Below are 6870 nucleotides of genomic sequence, written 5' to 3'. Positions count from 1 at the left end.
TCTTTTTTTTTTTTTTTTTTTGCCGGGGGCAGGGGTTATTTGAGAAAAAGTTTGATTCCAGCCCTTCCTTCATGTGTAGCAGCCCCGGTGCACACAGTGGCACCATCTTAGCACACAGGATCTGCTCATATGTGAATTGCTCGCCTCACCTCAGTGTTAACTCCTGTAGATGACTAACCCTGCTGCTCCTGGGAGCGGCTCTTGCTGATCGGGTATACGGTATGCCTTTTCCTCGTCAGACTGCCTAAATCGGGGTTCTTCTCTCCCTGAAGCATTTGTTAGCTGAGAAAGCTGACCGCCTCAAGGGGAGAATGGACTCCCAAGTGTTTACCTACTTAAGTGTGTTCTGAGGTTTCAGGTAAATGTTTGTGATTTTTCATTTTCCTTACACAAATATATTTTGTTTTGATTTTTCTTTTTGAGAATTAAATGCAAAAATTCTTTTTTTTTTAATTTTGTGTTGTGATACCAGTTAAGTTTGTGACAAGAAAGGCCCCAAATCCAAGGATGTGGGACGTGGAGCTCAGGGAAGGAGCCTCCTTTTCACTTAGGCCTAGGGCCTTCCGAGATGCTTCAGAGCTTTTTGTGGTGAGGGGAGCGCACTTGGGCAGCACGCCCATGTCCTGGCTCTTGTCACTGTCTGTCAGAACTTATGTACATGTGGTTTTTGTTTCTGAGCTTACGTACTTGTAGTTCTTATGTTTGTCGATTTGTTTAGCTGGTTTGAGTTTACCAAAGAGTGACTTATCCAAAATTGTCTTTGACAAAAATATACATTGCTTTGATTGTACAGTTCAGGTTCTAACATTGTAATGGGACTGTTAAGGGGCAGAAAACCAATTTGAGTTTTTAATGATCATGATTCCACATTTTGCAAGTTGCGCTTGCTCCCATTCGTGTTGCTAACACTTTACCCTCTCCACTGCTAGCAGTGTTAAAAATGAATTCTCAAGCCATAACACAGTACTGTAAAGTTCACAGGGCTTCGAGGGAGGCAGTGCCCAGGCCAGCACAGCACTGCATAGCTTGTCTGCACACTTGCACTAGGTGCCTGCCGGTGGGCATGGCTGCCAAAAGGGCTCTCCATGCAGACGGGGCATCAGCGGTCAATTGTGCCTAGCTACATGAGGATGTGCCAGGAGAGCCAGCTTGGCCACGCGAGCAGGCCTCTTTCCCTTAAGCTCACTGTGTAACTCCTTAGAGCGACTCCTTGTGGACAGCAAACCTGTCCCTGTACAGTTGTAGGTTAGGTCTCTCACTATAGCAGACGCAGAAGTCCACTAAGATAAACAATATGTGAAGACATCCTTTACAGTGAAGTATGTCCTGCTCTCATACAGGCCTGTGCGTAATTGAGTCTCTTCTCAGCTACCTTTCCATGTTAGACAATGTGAAGACAGCCACAGCACCCTTCCTTCCCTGTGACATTTACCCCATTGCACAAACTGTGAAGACGTTTTATACTTTTGCTAACACTTGTGGTTTTCAGTCCTTATGTTTCTTCATCACTCTTCTGCCCTCTCGTTTCTACTAAAGCTGTAAATACATTTAGGGACCGTTTGTAAATACGACAAAGATGAGTTCATTTTCCCATTCAGTGGAAAAGCCTCCCGATCAATTGGCTCTGCCTTGGCAATTTTTTGTTGTTGGTGGGGATTGTTTGTTTGTTTGTTTCCTCCCTCCCTTCCTTCCTCCCTTCCTCCCTCTTTCCCTGTCTCTCTCCTCCCTCCTTCTCTCTTTCGAACAGCAGAAAGGATACTGTCGGTTCACTGTTAAATAGAATATACTGTAGGACTAAATTGGTAATTTTTAAATCTTCCCAGAGCTTAAGTGTATGTCTCTTCTAATGACAGCAAGTATAACCACCTCTTTTGTTTTACCCTTAGCCCAGACCACAGGCCTGCATATTTTTTTGTATGTGAGTTTGATTTTAACAGCCTGGATTCTGGGGAGAATTTGCAGGAACACAAAGCAAGGGCTAGGGGAAATGGTCCATGTGAATGAGCTCTACTTTAGGTTGATGTGTCTTATTTTAAGCTTTACACTTGTTACTGTTACTGTGATGTTTTTGTTATCACTGTTGTTAAATTCTGTAATGGTTTCCTGTGAAGCCTCCACTGAAAGGGACTCAAATATGCAACATCTAAACTATTTTCCAAGGGCTCATGCCCCTTGAATGGTGCTTCTAGCCTGGTCAGGGTTATTTATTAAATTTTATATATGAAAGTATTGGGAAATTATGTAAACTCTTTATATGAAACTGTCTAGTTCTTACATCGTAGATTTCATATACTCAGTGCAGCTGAACTGAGAGTTCAGCGAAGTCATTCACTCTGTTCCACATTTGTAATGGTCGCCACACGTCGTCCTCAGGAAGTACCAGAGTTCCCACTCTTCCTGCCAGGGCTTGCCAACTTCAGGTGCCCCCTGGGTCTGGTACAGACAGGGCTATCGCTGCTCCTCAGTAGCTACTGGAGTAAGCCTCGCTCACTGCTCATTGGCAGATTGAGCACACAGACCTCTCACCGCCCTTCAGTGACAAGTTATGCTGTGAACTCAGCCTCGGGACTTGGAGACTAAGTCCCAGGCTGCTGCCCTGACAAGAGCAAGAGGTAAACTCACTGCCTCCCCTGAGAACGACCTTTTCCTGATGTGAAACCAGCTCTTAACACTTCAGCAGTAGGGCTAATAGTGACCGTTACAAATGGCTGAGCAATTTGAATGACTTCACATGGTGTCATTATCTTGCAATATAAACTGGTAACCTCACAACGCCACACTTCATCACCACGTGAAGTAAATGAAGCTAGCTAAGCGGATGCTGTATCAACTAGTAACTTGCCATTAAGGGTTATTTTATAGCATGAATTGAAGACTATTTATTCAAATGATATTTTACTCTTGTATTCATTTTGCTTTAGGTTTGTGACATGAATATTTCAGTGCTGCTTAATTTTGTTCTGAATTCTTGTTTCTTGCTTGTAAATGGCTTTTTTTTTATGGTATAAAGTCATTGGGAATTGCTGTTTGTAAATAAACATGCTGCTAGAGCAACCTTGCTGTGGTCTCTGTTCCCCACCCACCCGTGGCCTCAGGCGCACACCTGCCTCTGATGAGCATCTGTTTGTCTAGCCACTGGTTTACGGAAAGGCTGAGAAAGGCTAGGTGTACCCCGAGAAGACTGAAGCAGCTGTGTTATTCTGGTCCTTTCTGTGTGCCAAAGACTAGGTGTCCTCAACATTAATACTGAGTGCTTTCTCCACCCAACTGTAGAAGCTCCCTATGACAACTTTGGGGTGCCTTGCCCAGTGCAGCATGCAGTGGGGCAGTCCATTCATTCTGTGCTTAGTTGACAGTGACCATGGCTGCTGCTCCTCTTCCTTCTGTTCCTTGCCCTCATCCCCCACCCCACACACACCTGTACTGGACAGTGACTAGTGGAGCTGTTAACAGTCCCACCCTTCAGCCTGTCAGCTCCTTATTGCAGTCTTGTCCTTGTGTTCTCAGCACAGGCCCTGTACACAGCACGGTGGCTGGCTGGCAGGTGTTAGGTGAAGGAGTTAGCAAGCCCAGATCTTCTGGAGAACTAAATGGGGGGGGGGGGCTGGGATGCAGTGTGGGTCAACTTGGTTCCCATGATTCTACCGTTTGACTATATTGCTTGTGTGTCACGGCTGCTGGAAAGTGCTCAGGCATGGCTCCTTTACATAACTTTGGGCATTCCGTCTCTAGGGTTTTATTTTACTTTCTGAGACAACCTCACACATAGTCCAGCATGGGCTCAAACTCATTATGTAGCCAAGGATGACCTGAAACTTCTGATCTCTTGCTTGTAGCTCTGGATTGCTGGGATCAGGAGCACACACCACCCCATCTGGTTTATGTTGTGTTGGAGTTCCAGCTTGGGGCTTTCTACGTGCTGGGCGAGCCCTGTGCCAGCTGAGCCACACCTCTAGCCCCTCTCCCCCCCGTTCACGCTTTAACCATGGGACCCATTTAGACAAGTCTTGGTAGAATTGAGGTGGGGGAACCCAGAACCTGGATGATTGCTGCTGTGGCCATCAAGTTACTTCTGTATTCCTGTCATCTTAACTAGTCACTTTCAGATGAACCGTTCACACATCTCGGGCCCTGGAGCTGGCTTCAAAGAATTTTCTAAATTTTCTTTCCTCAATCCCTTCACTTTCTTCCCTCAGTTTTCTAAGTATTAATGTAAGCAACAGAGGGTGGGCATTGCCTTGACTTTGAGACTTATGGGGTCTGAGGCTAGAGTACATCATTGAAGTTCTTTGAGGCCTCGCCAAACCTCAGTATCCTTGCTTTGATGGATGATTCTTGTTCTCCAGGGCACTCTGGCTTCCCTTCCCCAGGGAGTCAGCCTCTGGCACTGTTGAGATGGGGGAAAGGAATTCCTGTGTTGCCTGTGCACACGGGAGACATGCTGGACTGGTTGCGAGTCTCGTCTCCTTTCTCTTTACCCTTTAATCACAACTTCTTGCTGCCATGGTCTTCTCCGTGTCTTCCTCACACAGTGTAGGCAAGCACTAACCCACTCAGCCCTCCCCGCCTACTCTGATGTGGCTAGGCAGGTGGTGAAATAGGAGCCTGCTACCAGGTTACAGTACCAGCCACCTCTTCCTCATTGCCCCCCCCTCTGCCCCAAACCCCTTTCCCTGGCCTCCTGAATAGGCCTCTTGCCACCAGGCTCTGTTGAAAGACTCCTGTTGGGGAATCTTATTTTAAGTAAGTTGCTGTTGTTTATGCTGCATTTGTTTAACTCTGAAGCTGTGATTCTTTGCCTGTCTAAAACAGCTGATGGTCTAATAAGAGCTGAACGGCCAATAGCGAGGCAAGAGCAGGAATAGGCGGGGCTGGCAGGCAGAGAGAATAAATGGAAGAGGGAGAGCAACGACAGAACCAGGGGAGGAGGACATCAGGGGCCACCCAGCTACACAGCAGCCACGGAGAAGTAAAGAAAGGTACACACAAATAGAGGAAGATAAAGGCACAGAGGCAAAAGGTAGTCGGGATATTTTAAGAAAAGCAGGCAAGAAACAAGCCGAGCTAAGGCCGGTTGATTATAAATAAGAATAAGCTTCTGCGTGTGATTTTTCTGGGAGCTGGGTGGTGGGCCCCTCAAAAAACCAAAAGAGTGCCGGGCAGTGGTGGCGCACGCCTTTAATCCCAGCACTCGGGAGGCAGAGGCAGGTGGATCTCTGTGAGTTCGAGACCAGCCTGGTCTACAAGAGCTAGTTCCAGGACAGGCTTTAAAGCCACAGAGAAACCCTGTCTCGAAAAACCAAAAAAAAAACCAAAAAAACAAAACAAAACAAAAAAACAACAAAAAAAAAACCAAAAGAGTAAAACACCCATAACAGGATCCACTTCCCTTTGTGGCATTTTGCTCATAAACACAATATGCATGTGTGTGCATGCACACATGACATACAATGCTTTAGGAACTAATATATAAAAGTGTGTAATGTATGGGTGGGAACACACACATGCAAGATATGTAAAAGTAAGAAGACAACTTTTGGGTTCCAGTATCAAACACAGGTCGTCAGTTCTCTGAATCGTGGGGTTCCAGTATCAAACACGGGTCACCAGTTCTCTGTATCATCATGGGGTTCCAGTATCAAACACAGGTCGTTAGACTTATGTAGCAATCATTTTATGCTTTCCCCCCCCCCCAAGACAGGGTTTCTCTGTGTAGCCCTAGCTGTCCTGTAACTTGCTCTGTAGACCAGGCTGGCCGCACACAGAGACCCACCTGCCTCTGTTTCCTGAGTGCTGGGATCAAAGGTGTGTGCCCCCACACCAGGCTCACCTGATTTTGGTTTCATGATCCTGTTCTTTTGTCACTGTGCTGAGCCTCCGCTTTCAGACTAGGTGTTATCTGGTTCCTGTTCCCTTCTGGCAGGATCTAGGTTCTCAAGGGTCCTCAAAGCTAGCCCCAATTTTAAAAATAAAAATTAGAAAAAATTGGCTGGGGCTAATATGTCTTGAGAATGTAAAAGGCAGCCAGATGGTGGTCGCACATGCCTTTAATCCCAGGAAAGAACAAACCAAAAGCTGCGTCCTGACTTTTACATATGTGCTTTGGCTTGTGTATGTGCCCACCCATATATCACGCACTTTCAAGCATTAAATAGTTTCTAAAATACTGTGTGTCTGGGTGGTAGTGACGCATGCCTTTAATCCCAGCACTTGGAAGGCAGAAGCAGGCAGATTTCTGTGTGTTCGAGGCCAGCCTGGTCTATAAGAGCTAGTTCCAGGACAGTCAGGGCTACACAGAGAAAGCCTGTCTCAAACAAACAAATGAACATTGTGTGTTGTGTGTGTGTCTGTGTGTGTGTGTGTGTATGAGCAAAATGCCACAACGGAATGTGGAGCCTTTCAGCAGAGCCTGGTGGCCAGAGGCTAATTCAGGAGGCCAGAAAAGGGGGCAATGGAAAAGAGGGAAGAAGGCAACAGGCAGATTTCTGAGTTTGAGGCCAGCATGGTCTACGGAGCACCAGGACAGCCAGGGCTGTACAGTGAAACACTGGGAAAAAAACAAAGAAAAAAATGTGTCTGACCCAGTACAGTGTCTTCTGCCTGTGATCCTAGCATTTGGGAGGTGGAGACCGAAGGACCAGGGTCGTCTTAGTCCACATAGCAAGTTGGAAGTGAGCCTAAGCTGCATGAAGTCTTGTGCCTAAAATAACAGCAAAACAGAGAAACACAAGGGCTGGAAAGACTGCTCAGCAGTGCTTGCTGTTCTAGAGGGCTAGAGTCTGATTCCTCTAGAGCAGTGCTTCTCACCCTTACTAATGCTGCAACCCTTTAACACAGCTCCTCCTCATTTGTGGTGACCCCAGCCATAAA

This window comes from Arvicola amphibius, chromosome 7, assembly GCF_903992535.2.
Source record: "Arvicola amphibius chromosome 7, mArvAmp1.2, whole genome shotgun sequence".
Lineage (NCBI taxonomy): Eukaryota > Metazoa > Chordata > Mammalia > Rodentia > Cricetidae > Arvicola > Arvicola amphibius.
This window is presented reverse-complemented; position numbering follows the sequence as displayed.